The sequence below is a fragment of the Carlito syrichta genome, unplaced genomic scaffold, assembly GCF_000164805.1.
Source record: "Carlito syrichta isolate Samal-C Ts95f unplaced genomic scaffold, Tarsius_syrichta-2.0.1 Scaffold303623, whole genome shotgun sequence".
NCBI classification, from domain to species: domain Eukaryota; kingdom Metazoa; phylum Chordata; class Mammalia; order Primates; family Tarsiidae; genus Carlito; species Carlito syrichta.
In genome coordinates this window covers 63001-82152 of record NW_007247719.1, presented here as the reverse complement: position 1 = coordinate 82152, position 19152 = coordinate 63001, and positions in this window count along the sequence as shown.

Here is a 19152-nt window from a genome sequence, read left to right as displayed (position 1 = left end):
AGACCAAAGGGGGTAGAATAAGAAAAAAGAAAAAAAAAACAGGATTTAGGTGGATCCCTCACACATATATTGGTACACCCCTTAAACTATAAAAAATGAATATTAAAAAACCCCAGAAGAACAAAAGGGCACAAACCAACAACAAAATCAAAAGATGAACACTCAATCATTCACATACACACATAAATCAAGAATGACAAACAAAAGAAGAAAGAAACAGAAAAAGAAGAGAAAAAAATTGGGGAGCGGGATGCAGATCAAAGCCTAACATACACATTCATGCACAAAGGAAAAATATTTTAAAAACAGATGAAATAACAAACAGAAAATTTTAAATTTTTTTTAAAAATTGAAAATTTAGAAAACAAAACAGAACAGAATAAAAAACAATAAACCAAAAACAAAAACAAAAACAAAAACCTGTCCTCTTGTGGCAGGCTCTGTAATTGTTCCTCTAATCAGGTATCTCCTGCAGAGCCACCTCTTTCACTCTCTCTTCAGGGAACAAAGCAGGGAAGGAGGAGGGGCAGTGGAGGTGGGTGGGGCTGCAGTCCTCCCCTCTCACTCTCCTATGGTCAGGGAGATCTTTGGTGGGGATGTACAGGATCCTCTCTTCCCCAGATATGTACTCTCCTGAGGTTGCCCCAGCCAGGCCTATTCTGGAATGGGGTTCTCCTATTGCGACCAATGTTCAGGCTCTGTCTGGGCTTGTCCCTCTCAGTCATGGCCTTGCTGTGTGGGTCTGACATTCAGAGGATTTTTGGGGAGGAGGGGGTTTGGGTCAGCCCTGAATTTACCACTGATCTCTTTGGAGTTCTTCTTTGTCCTTTTCTTGCCACACCCTTTATCCCAGGGCTGGATCATGGTAGGGGATGAGGTGCCTGGAACTCAGTACTGGTCGGGTCCCTCTGAACTTGGTGCTCTCAGGATATTTCCTCTGGACCACCATCCAGCCCTGAGTAGTTGATTTGCCATTCACAGAGACTGGATCTCTGGATTCCGCCCGCAGCCCCTTCCAAGCACTTTGCTAGGTGCTGAAGTGGTGAGGCAAAGATGGGAGCAGTCTCTCTCCTACTTCAATGGTGAGGGAGAACCTGGGTCAATAGTTTGTGTGCTGTTTAGGAAACAAGTTGGAGGTCATGGGGGAGAGGGGCAGTTGGGTGGGGCAATGCAAATCCTTGCCTGGTAAATGACTGCGGTGGGTGGCTCCTCATCAGGCATGTATTCCTCTCCGGATTCCCGATGCTCTCTCTCTAATAATCAGATACTGCGCTCCAGTGGGTCCAGTATGACAGGTGATGGTGTGTGCCTGGTGCCAGGTGCTGGGAATCAGCTGGATACAGCAGGCTTTTCTCAGGTGCATTCCCACAGTCGGCATGTTTCTGCTAGTGATCTTGCGAGCTGCGTTCTAATTTCAGGGCGGTGGGGGCTTGCAGTCGTCCTCAGAGGAGGTACCCAGGCGCATGCAGCTGAGTATCCCCTCAGACAGACTTTCATGCTCCCACCAGTGCCTGCCTACTCACGTGGAGAGATTTTATTGTCTCTTGCCTCCACAGAGATTCTGACAGCTCGACCTGTTGGCTGCCATTTTAAGCTCCACCCTAAGAATCTTTGTTGATGAGGTGTGTCCCCCCTCAACTGCCAATCCCACCCCCCTCCCTTGACAGTTTCCCACTACTGCCAATCCCTTTCTTATAGTATTATAATTGTTCAAGGTCTGCTTATGAGTGAGGACATACGGTACTCTGTTCTTTGTTTCTGTGATAGATCAGTGAGTATGATAAACTCTAAATCTGTCCAAGTTAGCCAGTCTTGGTGACTCAGCCTGTAATCCCGCACTTTGGGAGGCTGAAGTGAGTGGATTGCCTGAGCCCGAGGGTTCGAGACCCGCCTGGGCAACTTGGCGAGACCTCATCTCTACAATAAATCAAAAATTAGCCGGGCATGGTAGTGTGCGCCTGTATTTCCAGCTGCTCGGAAGGCTGAGGCGGAAGGATCGCTGGAGCCCAGCAAGTCGAGGCTGCGGTGGTCGGGAGCTTGCCACTGCACTCCAGTCTGGGTGATAGAGTGAGACTCCCACTCAAAAAAAAAAATCTGTCCAAGTTGTTGAGAAGTCTGTATGTTTGTCCTTATTTATGGTTGCATAATATTCTGTGTATATATACCACATTTTAAAAATCCATCCCAGCTTCAGTGAGCAGCATGGTTTGTTTCATGTTTTTACTATTGTAAATAGAGCTACAACAAACAAGCATGTGCAAGTATCTTTTTTGCAGAATGATTTGAGTTGCTTTGGATATATTCCCAATAGGGGAATCGTTGAGCCATCTGGAAGGTCAATTTCTAGTTCTTTCACAAATTTCCACACTATCTTTCAAAGAGACTAGTTTGCATTCCCACCAGCAGTGTGGAATTGTTCCTTTTTCACTACATCTTTGCCAGCATCTGTTTTTTTTTTTTTTTATTAATGATGGATTCCTTATTTCTTAAGTGCTATTCCCTCAAGATCATTCTCCATTCAAAGTCATTGGGAATTAGATTCTACAGAAGATTTTAAAAATATGAGGTTACTAATCTTGACCTAAAGAAATGAAATATTAGTATTTCAGTTAATGAAATTGCATAGGATTCTGTTTTCTTCATCATATGTTGTTTCTCTGTCCTTGCAACAGATAGGAGATAAATTATTTTTGGTTTCAGTATACTGCATTTCCTTCAGTCTATAATGTTGACATTGTTTCATTATAAATTATGTTTAAACATTGATGTCAGTGGCTAGTTGTCATGGCCCAATATTAGCTATTGACCTTGCATATTAAAGTCTTGTGCAGGTTTTTTTTTCAATTTCTTATAAGTATATGACAGTTCTGATAGCATTATCTATTGTATCTATGATATAAAATAACACAAATTGCATATATAACTTAGGATTCATTAGACTGAGTTAATAAAACATATATGAAAGTACTTTTTGTAAAGAATATAGTGCTCTTATTTGGAAAAGATTTTTTTCTCTTTAGACCTTGGTTAATCTTTTTATTTCTGTAGTTAAAATTGTAATTGATATTTATATGTTGTTATTTTTGTTTCTACTGACAATTTTAGAGGTATATCATTAACAACACTGAAGTCAAAATAATGCTTTAACTAGTTATAATATCTCATGGTATATAGTCTACATTTTCAAGGAATTTTGACACTGCTCCTTATAAAATACCAACATTTTCAAACAAAAGCAAATATTATTTTCTAGAAGAATTAAAAAATGTGATGGCATATTGTTCATAGTAATTAAATTGTTTCTTCATTGTTCATAACTTTCACAGTTTCCTGGCCCTATGAGAAATAAAATCAGAACCTAGTTATACCAGGACTATTCGTCTTGTAATAGCTTTGCAAGATCCACAATGAAATGCAATTAATCATAAATTGATGTTTGTGTGCTTTAATGAACTGAATTTATCGAGCCTTGACACATCTATTTCCTCATAAATGGAAAAATAAAAATGCATACTCTTGAGGAACATGCAGAAATTTGGACTCCAGAAATTTCATAGGATTTTGTATCAAAGTTGCCATGGAAATTTATTAAATACTCTGAAACTGTGCTTCTGTGTCCTAACTACCTCTGAAAAGAGGTTGGCTTTCTCTCTTCTCCAACAATCCAAATAGGCACTTCACTTGGGAGAGCCAAACATTTTTTTCAGTCATTCTGCCTTTAAACATTAAATCATGTTTTTCTCATACTTTGCAACTTCAATGTATTGCTCTCTCTCTCTCTCTCTCTCTCTCTCTCTCTCTCCTTTCATTTTTTCTTTTTAGCACTATCCATATTAAAGGAGTCATTGCTGGGAATCATCCTGCTGAAGAAGCTGACCACTAAGCAGAATTGATCTGAAGCTATTGAAAGACACAGAATAACAACGAGATTAAGTATATCACATTGTCTCCTTCTATTTTTCTTAAAAACATGTTCATCCTCCACAATCTAAGACATTCCAAGGAATTTTATAATGCACTTGAGCAGGTATTCGATTTTTTTATTTTTACATATAAAATTCTGATATTGAACATGTTTTCAAACTATACAAATTCGCATAGATTCTAATATCTCAGTGAGACTGTTTTGTCTAGTAGCAAAGGGAAGACAAGGTCAAATCATAAAGTAGGTTCTCAAATAATGTTGTTTTGTTCAATGACATTTCATTGTAATGTTGTTGAGAAAAGAAAAAAGAAAATAACAATACCCAGCCAGGGCCACTGTGCATGTGGAGTTTGCATGCTCTCCCCATTTCTGTATGAGTTTCTTTTTTTTTTTTTTTTTTAAATGTAATCTGACTGACTTCCTGCGATATCCCAAAGATGTGAGCATTAGGTAAATTGGTAGACTAAATTGTTCCAGGGTGAGTGATTATGGATGTGTGTGTGTGTGTGTGTGTGTGTGTGAATAAACCCTGCGATGAATGCTGACCTGTTAAGGACTGCTTCCCATCTTATGCCCTGAGTTGCTAGAATAGGTCAACCACCTGTGACTCTGAACTGGAATAAGTGAGTTGGGAAGTGAATGACTGAATGAATACAAATTGTTGTTAGGTAAAAATTTGAAAAGTATACTATGATCATACAAATGTATGACAATAAATTATGCTGTATGAAAGCAGTCACTGAAACTGACATATTAATTATTGTTTGTTTTTGAATTGCATGATGATAGAAAGTATTTCTTACTTTTCATTTTGTAAACATATATTCTTTAATTTAACTTACAGTCACTATAAATGTCATCACTCACTGAGTCACCAAAACATGGGTAAATATTCTCTTAATTACTTTTATTTATATTTTTAAATTATACGTATAGCTCACATTTATTACAATGTTTAATATTAGAAGTGTTTGTGGCCTTTATTTAGAAGTATGATGATGTTTTTGTGACCAGAAATAAGCAGTAGGAATTTAATTCTTGTTTATATCAATTAACCTATGACAAAATTGGTTTTGTTATATGTCACTTTACTTAAAGTTTCAGTTTTTAAGAACTTATTGACCATATTAAGTGAGGACTTGTGTATAATTATAATATGAATGTGATAAGGTAAATGTATGAGTGTATAAATCAAAGTCCTTGGTTGTTCAGAGCAGGACAGTTGTTATAGGATTCAAAACAGATAAAGCTTCATGAAAAGAGCTTTGAAAGAAGAATAGGGTTTCAGCAAATAGTTGTGAAGACACAAAGTAAATAGTGTACAGTTACCAAGGCAAAGATGTGCAAGTTGGGTTTGGGGTATGGTGATTAGGCAAATTTGGTTTAAGAGCAGAGTGCAATAATGGAGGATAAACCTATAAAAGGACATAAGCTCATTGTGGAAGGCATAAAAGTTAAACTAAGGAGTTTATGATATTAATAATTCAGAAGTGATGGAGAGCAATCGAGAGTCTTGAGCAGAAGATTTGGAGATAGGCTGGAGGTCAATGATTCTCCATCCTGGCTGCACATTATACTAACCTGTGGGGAAACTCTTAAGAAATTACTTATGCTGGGACGGTACCCTCAGAGATTTTGATTTAACATGGCTGTAAGCTAAACCCTTGCATCTGCTGTATTTTAAAGTTCCAAAGGTGATGATAACATGCAGCCAGCACTAGTAATCACCAATCTAAGGGCTAAGGAATTTCTCAACTTCTTTGACTCTCTCTTCTTCCATGGCACCCATTTGGTAAAATCTGGAACCTAATTAATACTCTTAGAACTTTTAAAAAACACAGTTGCAAAGCTCCAACCTTAGAGATTTTGATTTGTTTGGTTTTGAGTGGAATCTAGTCATCCATTGGGTTGTGTGGCACTACTGGTATCCACAATCCAACATTGTTGGGAATCATTGGTCTAAGATGACAAAGATAGAACCTGCATAATACTGAAACATATTTGAAGTTCTAAAATAAAGTTTAAATAAAGCAGTGTAAGTCTCATACACAGCACGATTCAGTTTTTGTTGTTGTTGTTGTTGTTATTTTGAGTTGGAGTCTCACTGTCGCCCCGGCCACCGCAGCCTCGACCTGATGGGCTCCGACGATCCTTCCTTCTCAGCCTTCCAAGTAGCTGGAACTACAGGCGCGCGTTACCACGCCTGGCTAATTTTTTGATTTATTGTAGTGATGAGGTCTCGCCTGCCCAGGCGGGTTACGAACCCACTGGCTCAGGCAAACCACTCACCTCAGCCTCCCAAAGGCGCGGGATTCAGGCTGAGCCACCAAGCCGGGCTACGATTCAGTTTTAACACAGTTTATTCATCTGGTATTCCATTTCTCTAAGACTGTTTTCTCACCTTTAAAAACAGAAGTAAGCCAGGTTTGGTGGCTCAGCCTGTAATCCCACGCCTTTAGGAGACTGAGGTGAGTGGATTGCCTGAACTCGCGGCTTCGAGACCTGCCTGGGCAGCGAGACCTTATCTCTACAATAAATCAAAAAATCAGCCGGTTGTGGTAGCGCGTGCCTGTAATTCCAGCTACCTGGAAGGCTGAGGCGGAAGGATCGCCAGAGCCCAGCAGGTCGAGGCTGCGGTGGCCGGGAGCGGCCACTGCACTCCAGTCTGGGTGACAGAGTGAGACTCCAACTCAAAAAAAAAAGAAGTAACAATAAGAGCTACTTTGCAATATTATATCAGTGCTAAGTGAGATTGATTAGATATGTAAAGAATTAAGAATAATCCTGATATGTAGTAAATTTCTAGTAAGCTTTTACCACTATCCTTGCACTGGAGATAACAATTTGTACCTTGGAGAGTTATTGTGATGACTTCGTCAATGATTAAGGAAATATTAGGTTTTTAATCTCTGTGTCATTGATAGCATAATTTATAATCTACAATTTTCAGTATTTTTATTCTGTGGTCACATTTTCATTTAGTTCTAAGAAATGTATGTGGTAACTAGTTAAGACTACTGAATATTGTCTTTAGCATTTGATAAAAGTGTAACCAATTGTGCCTTATTGCACTTCCTTTCCGAATTAATACATAATGTCTTTCTTAGATTAAGCAGAATTATAGAACTAAAGGAATGCTTCTAAATGGCTTGCTCATTTCTCTAGGTTACATCACATAAAGCTTTTCAAAAACTAAAGAATAATACATTTCAAAATGAGGACTAAAATGAGAAGTTCATATTTTTTCCTTAGTGATTATTCTTTTAACACTATCAGAAAAATATTTGAAATATTATGAAGAAAATCCAATAAGGTGAGTAATATGGCCTTTCAATGTCATTTTGAGGTAAATGTCAACTAAAGTTTTCTAGATGAATGTACTTAGTTCATCTTACTTTTTACTATGGATTGGACTTCACAGGCTAAGCAAAATTATATGCTAATACAGATTACTTTTGTTTTGTAGAGCTGCAAATAATTTTTATCTTACAGAAAATATTTCATTTTATGGCCTGTAGGATATTAACCAATATTTAAATAACACATAACTTGTATCCTAATATTGCTTGCAAATTCCAAGCTTTTCAAATTTTGAACTCTTTTTAACCTCTTAGTGATTCTCAATTAGTTAAATAAGACATTTTATATTTGTATAATAGTCACTTTTTGAGGGGAAACATTCTTTAACAACATCTACTTTTCATTCTTATTTTACTGTTGATCGATTCTGTGAGGTCTCTCCAGTTTTAATTAAAGTTATTCTTGCTTTTTCTCGCATTAATGGAGTCTAGAAACACGAGGTTGTTCTTTTTTTATTAGAGTATATATTTAGGGTGTACAACATGATGTTCTAACATAATGAAATGATTACTCCAGTCAAGAAAATTAGCATACCTATATCCTCAGCAAAGAAGGCTCATTAAAAGACTTCACAACCGTCTCTTCACCCACTGAATAAATTTGCAGACTTTCTTCTTTCCTTTTTGGTTTTATTTTTGTTTTCTCATGTTCATGTTACCCTCTAGGGATATGACCTAAAATTGGAAATATAGCTTCGCTAATAGACCAAACTGTTAGGTGGAGTGGACAATTGCCACAATTTTTCTTATAGACTGTTCCTTATTTGATTTATTTCTATTTTACATTCAGGGGGTACATGTACAGGTTTATTACATGGTTATATTGAGTGATGCTAAGATTTGGGTTTATAGTGAAATCATTACTCAAACAGAGAACATAGTACCCAATAGTTTTTAAAGCCTCACTCCCTCTCTTTCTCCCTTTCCCTTATAGAGTCTCTAGTGTCTATTGTTTTTATTTTAATTTTTTAATTTTTAATTTTTATTTTTTGAGTTGGAGTCTCACTCTGTCTCCCAGACTGGAGTGCAGTGGCCACTCCCGGCCATTGTAGCCTCGGCCTGCTGGGCTCTGGGATCCTTCCGCCTCAGCCTTCTGAGTAGCCGGAATTACAGGCATGCACTACCACGACCGGCTGATTTTTTAAATTTATTTTAGAGATGAGGTCTCGCCAAGTTGCCCAGGCAGGTCTCGAACCTGTGGGCTCAGGCAATCCACTCACCTCAGCCTCCCAAAGCCCGGGACTACAGGCTGAGTCACCAAGTCTGGCTTTATTGTTTTTATTTTTATGTTCATGTGTAACTACTGTTTAGCTTCCACATATAAGTGAGAAGATGTGGTATTTGATTTTCTGTTTCTGTGTTAATTCAATTAAGATAATGTCTTTCAGCTGCATTTTCAGACGCAATTTCATTTTTTATGGCCACATAGAATTCCACAGTGTATATGTACATGCTCTTTATCCAGTTCTCCATTGATGGACACTTACATTGATCCCATGACTTTGTTATTATGAAGAGTGGTGCAATAAACATACGAGTGCAGTTACCTTTTAGATAAAATGATTTATTTTCCTTTGGGTAGATCTTCAGTAGTGGGATTGCTGGAGTTATTTGAGAAATTTCCACACTGTTTTTCTTTTCTTTTCTTTTCTTTTTCTTTTTCTTTTTTTTTCTTTTGAATTGGAATATCACTCGGTCGCCCAGACTGGAGTGCAGTGGCTGCTCCCAGCCACCCCAGCCTCACCTGCTGGACTCCGGCGATCCTTCCGCCGCAGCCTTCCGAGTAGCCGGAATTACAAGCATGTGCTACCACACCCGGCTGATTTTTTGCTTTATTGTAGAGATGCAGTGTCGCTGCCCAGGTGGGTCTCGAACCCTCAGTCTCAGGTAATCCACTCACCTCGGCCTCCCAAAGGCGCGGGATTACAGGCTGAGCCACCGAGCCCGGCCACACTGATTTTCATAAGAGGTGAACTAATTTACAGTCCCAGCAACAGCATATAGATATTCTCTTTTCTTGGTCTTTACTTACCACATTCTGGTATCCTTCATATTTGTTATAGTTCTTCAAAAATTGTGAGCAGTCTACCTATCTACCTATTTACATCTTGCAATTCAACATTTTTTTGCATAACTCTTCACAATTAAGAAAGGAAATATCTATCTTAAATGAGTTGCTATCTTAAAACCTCCTAAAACACAATTTATGCTACTTGAAATTCTAATGTTTTATTTTCCCTGCTAGTATTTTTTTATGAAGAAGATAACTTTGTCTTTTTTTTTGGTTTTTAAATTTTTTTAGAGGCAGAATCCCACTCTGTTTCTCAGGTTGGAATGCAGTCACATCATCACAGTTCACTGCAGACATGAACACCTGGACTCAAATCATGCCCTCTCCTCAGTCTCTCATGTAGCTGTAACTACAGGCATGTGACACCATGCTTAGCTAATTTAAAAAATGTTTTGTAGTAACATGGCTTTGCTATGTTGTCAAGGCTGGTCTCAAACTTCTGGTTTTAAACAATTCTACTATCTACTTTCTTATCTTTTGGGACATTTTTGTGAATTAATCTAATTTTTAAATGTTACTTTTATGAATTTTGAACTTCTTATTGCACATAATAAGAATAGGAGAAATTCACCACTTAAAAATGTTCAAAGACCTTTTAATTAAAAATCGAATCATATGACATTAATTTCCATTAATCTTTAGCTGACTAACCTTCATCTTTATTGTCCTATGACATCTGAAAAAGGCATTTAATTACAATCATATGCACACACCTTTTCAAAATTTTTTTTGTTATTTCGCAAAGCTTTCTTAGTTCAATTTTATTAATATCCTTCATAAGTTATTTTGCGTTTTTGTGACATTTAAGTAATACATTTCTCTGTTTTTACTTTGCATTTCTAAATTTACTGTCTTTCTCTATCCATTTAAAAGATATCATTTTTTTAATTAAAAAGAAAGAGAAGAGGAAATACTTATCCACCAAACATTGTGTTAAGCTTAACAGATATTATGTTATTTGATATTCACCATAATCTTTGGAAATCAGCATGGATATTTCCACTTTGGAATTGAAGAAGCTGAGGCTTAGAGAAGATTGCATAGTATGGTGGAAAGGGAAATAGTTTTTCTGACTCAAAATACATGATCCTTTGTCTTAAACTGATTATAGCAAGGTCATAGATTAGAGATGAGTAGAACAATATTTTAGAAAATCAATGTTGGCAGTATAACCACAAAACTGAAGGAATAAACAACTAGAGACAAGAAAGTTCTTTGGGAAACTAGTAACAATGACATTAACCAAAGTAGTGAAAACAGAGAAGAAGATATAGGCTTAAGAAAACAATATTTAAGACGTAAGCAGGAATAAGTGAACTAGGAAATTAGAGATTAAAGGCTGACTTTTGAGGATTAACTGTAAGAGTTGCATGTAATGAATATGTGCAAAATAACCTAAGGTTCTACTACTCAAAGTGTGATTTGAAGTTACAGCATTAACATCACTTGTAAGCTTTTAAAAAATTCAAATATTCAAGTTCCATCCCTGAACCACTGTGGTGGCTTAAAATATGTCCACAGATTCTCTGCTACTCCTTACTTCCTCTACCTTAAAGATGGGTCAGATTGTGTGACTCACTTCTAACAAATAAATGAAAAGTAGAAGTGATAGTGTATGACTACAGAGACTATATCATAATAGGCACCGAATTTTCTTTTTGCTCTCATTTGGATTGCTCACTTGGAGGAATGCCAGCTGTCATATCACAAGGAACCACAAACAACTCATGGAAAGCACCATTCTGCAAAATACTAAAAATTTCTGCCAACAGTCTTGTGTGAATGAAATATCTGGCAACAACACCTCTTTGGATGACTGTAGCCCTAGTAAACAGCTTGACTGAAACTTTCGGAGGGACACACCCAGCCAAGCTGTTCTTGATTTCCTTACCTTTAAAAGCACTCAATAAACCAGCTCTTGGATTCCTGACTCACATAATTCATGTAAGATGATAAATGTTTATTGATTTAAGCTGCTCTGTTTTGAGGCAATATTTAATGCAGCAATAGATAATTAATATCCACACAACTGGAATTTCTAAGAATGGTGCCCTTTATTTCAGATGATTCAATGAGTCCTCCAGGTGATTCCAATACATACCAAAGTCTGATAACAATTAATTAAAATAAGAAAGAATGTAATCCGTTTGAATATATTGACATTATTTAAAAGAAGACTGTGCAAAGATATGGGAATGTTGATCAAGGGGCGAAGGATGACAATGGCCAAATATTTCTAGGAAAGAAGGTGCCTTTGTTATCAGATTTGGAATAGTTTTAACTCTAACCTAGAGCTATTCCTAATGATACAGGAAACTATTTAACCAATGATTCTGTAACATTTCATCATCTATATATAAAAATAGACAGTTACTTCTCAATTATAAATGGAAATAAATTTCAGATGTACTAAAGCCCCCAGCATGAAGGCAAATACTATCTAACATTATCCACTTATCTATCTCTCTATCATCTATCTATCTATCATCTACCTATATCTATGATCTATCTATAAGTGGTACCGTATCTCTATGCCAACAGGATAAACATAAAGCAATAAACAAATAGAAAATATACATCATAACCAAAAAACATTCATTAATTCATGTACAGTATAAACTAGGTAATTCTGAGACAAAAAGTCATTTTGCAGAAACTTAAAAAATGAATATGAAGTCTCAAATAATCTCAAATAACCAAGACATCTTGAAAGAGCCAACAAAGCTAGAGACCTCACACTTCCAGATTTTAAAATAAATTACAAAACTACAGTAAAGCATTGTAGTACTTGCATAAAGACAGTCATATAGAATGATTAAATAAAATAGAGAGACTAAAATTAAATCTTTGTTTATATGATTAGATGATCATTAGCAAAGGTGGAAAAAGCATTTAACAGGGGAAAAAATAGTCTCCAACAAATTGTACTGGGAAAACTGCTTATCTCATACCACGTACAAAAACATAAAACCTGAAAGTATAAAACTCCTAGAAGATAGCACAAGAGAAATCTTCATGTCATTGGAATGGGAAATTGTTTCTTGCTTATTACACAAAAAGTGCAGACAACAAAAACAAAAATAAACACTTCAAACTACTACAAACTTAAACATTTTTGTGCAACAAAGGATGCTACCAACCTTAAAAAAAAAAAAAAAGCAATCTATGAAATGTGAGAAAATACTTTAAAATCATATATTGGGTAAGGAGTTAATATCCAGACTATACAAAGAACTCCTATAAGCCAGTAACTAAAAAGCAACTTGATTAAAAATGGGCAAAGGACTGGAACAGGTATTTCTCCAAAGAAGGCATACAAATGAATAAGAAGCATATAAAAAGTGCTCGAGGTGTTTTGTATTATGAAATATCAGGGAAAAACAAATCAAAACCAAAAAGAGGTATTATCTCACACCTGTTAGGTTGTCCACTCTCAAAAAAACAGAAAATAAATGTTGGTGAAGTTGTGAAAAAAGTGAAACCCTTCTGCCCTGTCATTGTGATTATAAAATGGTGCAGTTGCTATGAAAAACAGTATGGAGGTTCCTCAAAAAATTAAAAAAAGAACCATCATATGCTCCAGCAATTTCACTTCTGGGTATACTTTCAAAATAATTGAAAACAGGATCTCAAAAAGTTGTTTGCACAACCATGCCATTGAAACATTAGTCACAATAGACAAAATGTGGAAATAACCTAAATGTCAATCAATAGATTAAAAGATGAATAAAGTATGGTATATGTATACAATTGAATGTTACTCAGCTTTAAAAATGAAAAAAAATTCCTATAATATTCTACAACATGGATGAACCTTGAAGACAAAGTAAAATAAGTCAATCACAAATAGTATACGTGACATTATTACACTTATATGAAGTATCTAAAGTAATCAAACTCAGAGATACAGAAAGTAGAGTGGTGGTTTTCAAGGGCTGGATGGAGGGAGAAATGGTGGACTGTTGTTCGTTTAATATAGAGTTCCAGTCAAAAAAGATGGAAAAGACTTACAGATCTGTTGTACAATACTGTGAATATAGTTACCAATGCTGTGCTGTATACTTAAAATGTGGGAATACATTTACAGTATATGTTTTTTACCACAGTAAAAGGACACAAGCATAAAAGATAAAGACATAAAAGATTTTCTTAAAAAGCTGGCAAGACACAAAATGGCATGGAGGCATGTTAAACTTATTGTTAAGTGAAGAAATCCACTCTGAAAAGGCAGCATACTCTATGAATCTCACTATATGACATTTTGGAAAGGACAAAACTATAGTAATAGTATAGATATCAGTGGTTTTCAGGGAAGTGTGACAGCTAATTTTGCATATCGACTTGATTAGGCCATGGTAGCTAGATATTTGATAAAACATTATTTTAGATGATCTTAAATGTTTAGATTTTTAATGAGAATAATATTTGTCAGTAGACTTTGAGTAAAGTGGATTACCATCCATAATGTAGGTAGACCTCATCTAATCAGTTGACATCTTAAACCCCATTACCTTAGAATTTCATTTCATTATTTATTTGTTCAAACCCATAGAATGTACAAAATCAAAATTTCCATAAACTTAAAATAGCTATGAAAATAAAATCCATGGGTTTGTGTGACTATATCTAAATGTATAAATGAATAAATATATATATATAAATATTATGTTCTGGTAAGAAATTTTTTTTTCTATCTACCATAAACTTAAATCCATAGACTGGAGTCCTGTGAGACATTGTGACCCACATATGTAAAAAGCCTCTATCCTTATGGAGGCTGGAAAATAGTATTATTTCTTTGTAGATATTAAACTACTTCTTTTGAAATTATCCCCTAATGTGAGTACATAATAATAAGCTAAATTTATTTTTCTTAAGCTGAATGTAAATATCAATATCAAATAGAAAAGGTGTGTGGGAGTTGAAGTCAGTATAACCGTAGCAAAATGCACAGTTTTGTACTTATTCAATGACAGTGTTATATATAAAAGCAATGAAAAGATTTCTCATTCTTTTATTGTAGTTTGTATTTATGTTGACATCTCATATTGTGTGTTTGTAAATCAGTGTTTCTCACTCCTGTAAGTTTCTGAAAAAACTTCCAACTGGCCCAGAAAAGGAAACCACTTTTTTTTTTGTTATAACATGCATGCTTTTTCACATTTCAATGTTTCTGGAATCATAATAACATAATAGATTTACACATTTAATACAGTGTTCCTTTTCTGCCATTAAAGCTATTATTAACTCAATAATGCATCTTAAAACTGAAGTTTTTAGAGTAGAACAAATATGGGCATTATTAGTAGAAGGTTCTCTACTTTTTGGAGTTTCTGCTGCTCAAATTGGTCTTTTGGTAACATTCATCCAACAGTGTTTACTAGATGACTGAGACATCCTCTTTTAACATCTAACATTTGTTTTCTAATATTAAAAATTAAAATCACGGTTTTAATACTCTTTTATAAAATGAGTATACTTTGTGTTTTGATAAAACATGCAAACATATGCAAATGAAGCATAGAGTTGGGTCTAAAAAATTAAAAATCGGTGTTAGCCTACTGGTGCTAGATACGAACCAAACATTATTGCACATTTAATAACAATAAAAACATGGCATTTCTGAGTTTTCATATGGACAAATTAAGTGCTGCATGATATGTTACTGAAATTATCAGCTTTGCCAGTTGCTTAGCCATTTTTGTTCTAGACATTTTGGATACTTGCATAATATCTTCAAAATGAAAATAAAGTAAGCCATTGGCAAAGTCTGATAAGTAGCTGAACTTACTTTCTAACAAGTAATAAAACAGTTATTTAATAGTTGCTTAATTAAGATGGCCAATTTTATAAGATGAACAGTATCACTAGAAATCCAAATATATGCTACATACAAAAGTAGGAGTTATGATTAAACTATATGTGATGTCATTTTTATATGTCAAGAACAGTCAAATATTAGCAATTTAATATGGTCTAACAGTAAAATATTTTCCCAAATTCTTTTTAATAAAACAAATATAAAGAAATACAACATGATATTTTGATATAATAGTGAAAATATTACTACAGTTAAGCAAATTAGCATATCCATATTTTTATAGTTGCGTATGTGTGTGAGGTGAGATATTTGTCAACTTTAGTATGCTAACCATACTTTAATGGCTGTCAAAACTTTTTGTTTTGCAACAAAAATAAATCTCTCTTGCTTTATCAACTAATGTATGGGGTTGATAAACAATATATGATTAGCCAAGCAAAGGCAATTTGATCCACTAATTAAGGCTTTCTTATCATCGAATTTTCAATATGTGAAGTAAGGAAATAGGATCAATGTTAATAGCAAGAATTTAATGTGTTACAGGAACAATAATTCCAAAGTTTGAGTTTTATAGTTTTAATTTTTGACATTGTGCAAATTTTGACATTGAGCCTTATTTCGAATAATATAATTGGTTAAAAATGTGCATGTACTTAGTTGACTACAATAATGCATAGTTACGCCTTCCACTGCATAACAGAAACGGTAATGGACGATCAATGCCAGCATGGTTTGTCTTTTATTTGAATGTTATGGTAATGAATTGCAGTCTTCCATGATGCTCCTAGTCCTCTTTTTATATTGTTTATCAAAGTTAATGATTTTCTGTGGCCCAGGCTATGAACATCAGTCATCTTCAAATCCTCTCTTCTCACCTCTTCCTTGCTTAAAAACTTATGACTACTTTTGCCTATAAAATCAAATACAAATTAATTGTATGTCATGAAAATAATTTTAAAAATCAGCTCCAATATATTTCCAGACTCATTTCCTGACACTTCAAAGCTTAACATTGCCACAGATAGCACTTAGGACCAGTCTCATCAAATTGAACACATGTACACTTATATTGCTTGTACTTGTATGTACTTGCATGTGCTATTCTAGTTGAATGAATAAAATTATACTAAGCTACAGAAAATAAAAATGCTAATCTGTACTCTAAAAATTATATATCTTGATTTCAAAGCAAACTCTGAAACTTTATAAATCCTTTGAAATGTGTTCAAATGTTTAATGAACTTAAGACCAACTTTGTGTTAATTAATGACACTATGTGTGCCACGTATTGGTAAGTATATTTGTCATTAAGCATGATCTAGGCCTGTAATCATACTGAAAAGGACAAAATTTGGGATTTTTATTTTTCAAAACTGTTACACTAAAATGTGGGATATTTTTCTTTTCTTTGTCTACTTAGAGTTATTGGAAGAATCAGTTGAGAACATAGGTGAACTAACAGTACAAATCATATTTAGCTAAATAAATATAAGGTAATAGTATTATATTAAATCCTTGGTAACAGACATTATTATCATTTTCTTAGAAGAAAGTATGCAGGGAGATATGCAAAACAAATAAACCATTAAACCAAACTTAGTGCATATCATCAGCCACATACTATGTTCAAAATCATTGGGGTTAAAAGGAATTTTAAAACAGCACAAAACAAAAAGACCTTGAGATATTCACAGAGTACTCAAAAAAAGAAAAAAAAATTATTCAGTTTCAAAAGTATTTTATAAAAATATAAAGCATGAACAGATGTAGAGGCCGATTATTCTTCTCAGGAGGAAACATAGGGAAGTTAACATTTAAGAACTCCATACCTTTGATTAGTATCACCATAATTGCAAAATAAAGTGAGAAAGTAAGTTTGACACAGCAACTTTCTTTATGTTATATATCCTAATGCTTTTTCAATAAATAAACCTTTGTTATATCTAGGCAAAGAAACTTTCTGTGTAGCAGTGCCCACATGTTGGCCCAGACAAGGTTACTAAAAAATCAAGGAAGTTCGGATGCCATTACAATCGAAGACTATAACTGGTAAGCATTCCTAAACTAGTTGCCACAATATGCAATGTTGTTTTCAGCTATGTGTAAATATTTACATGTTTATTTTTTAAAAAATGCTTGTGTGTTCAGAAAGTTCCTTTGTTAAAAAATTAAAGTAAACCTCCTTGAATGAAGACAGAGTTACTACCAAACATCTTCTGATATTGACAAATGCTCAGTGTGAGAAAGCACAGAAAAATATTCTGTTATGATTAGGCATCACAACCAGAGTGCTTAGAAAAGCACAGCCGAGTGGGGGGAAAGAGCATAGACTTGCAGTTTAAGCTGTTTTGATTCGAATCAAGTTGTGCAATTTACTAGCTGTATGATCTTGAGTATATTACTTACATCTTAATCTTCTCATCTGTAAAATGGGAGCAGTTATGGTCCTACCTTCTTAGGTCGTGAATGTTAAGTAAACTAATATATGTGAAACCTAAGAACAGTACCTGAAACAGAATCACAGTGAAATGACTGTTTATTGTAGCCTACAGGGTGTTCAAGGACTTGTGAAAATGCTTGAAAACTGACAAGTGTGTGTATAGGACGCCACCAGATTTACTACATTAAAAGTAAGAAATAATTAATTGTTTAAAAATATAAAGTTACATAAAATACATTAACTTTTTAGAAAATAGTTTTAAAAATTATCAGTGCAAGTCCAAAAATGAACCCTAATACAAGTTATAGACTTTTGGTGATAGTGATGTGTTTATGTCAGTTCATCAATAGTAACAAATATTTCACTCAAGAAATGTTGACGGTAGAGAAGGTTATGCCTATGTGTGGGTATATAAACAGTCTCTGTACTTTCCATAAAATGTTGCTGTGTATCTAAAACTGCTTTAAAAAATAAAATCTTTATATAAAATTATATTTCCAGGTTATATTTTCTCACTTCACAAGAATTCACAAATATGTCCTATGATTGCTGCAGAATTGTAGACAATTGTAAAGTAAATTAATTTACTATATCACAATTCACTGCTGGTGGGAATCTAAACTAGTGCAAACTCTTTGGAAGACAGTGTGGTGATTTCTGAAAGAACTAGAAATTGACCTTCCATATAACCCAACATTCCCCTGTTGGGAATATACCCGGAGGAGCTCAAATCACTCTACAAAAAAGATACCTGCACACGTATGTTTGTTGCAGCTCTGTTCACAATAGCAAAAACATGGAACCAATCATGTTGCCCATCAAAGCTGGACTGGATAAAAAAATGTGGTATATATACACAATGGAATATTATGCAGCCATAAAGAAGGACAAATACATGAACTTCACAGCAACTTAGATGGATTTGGAGTCGGTCATACTCAGTGATCTATCACAGAAACAAAGAACAAAGTATCATATGTTCTCACTCATAAGTGGAACTTGAACAATTATAATACTATAATAAAGCATTTGGCAGTAATGGGAAAATGTCACGGAAGGGGGGTGGGATTGGTGGCTGAGGGAAACTGCTAGGGGAGGGAGGGCATACCTCATCAACAAGGGTACCTGCATAATCAAAGTTTGTATACCTAACCCTGAATTGTACGCCACATCCTTATAATAAAATAAAAATCTTATGAGGAAATGTAAAAAAAAAATCAGATACTAATAATAAAAATTATCTCAAATATTTTATAGATAAAAGCAACATTTAACACATCATATGAATTCTGTTGATATTCTGTGAGATATAATCTCTAACAAAAAGTGCATTTAGAGCCTCCCAAAGTCTTCAACTGGCTGCATTCAGGCTTCTCAATATAATTAACCTGTCAGAAAACTGGAATGAGATATTGAAGTTCTACTTTATCTAATTAAACAGAATTGGATCATTGCTATGTAGTCAGCCTCCTTTCCAAGTGCTTTATTAATGTCTGTATTACCAAAGACACCATAAAAACTGAAAATGCCATCACC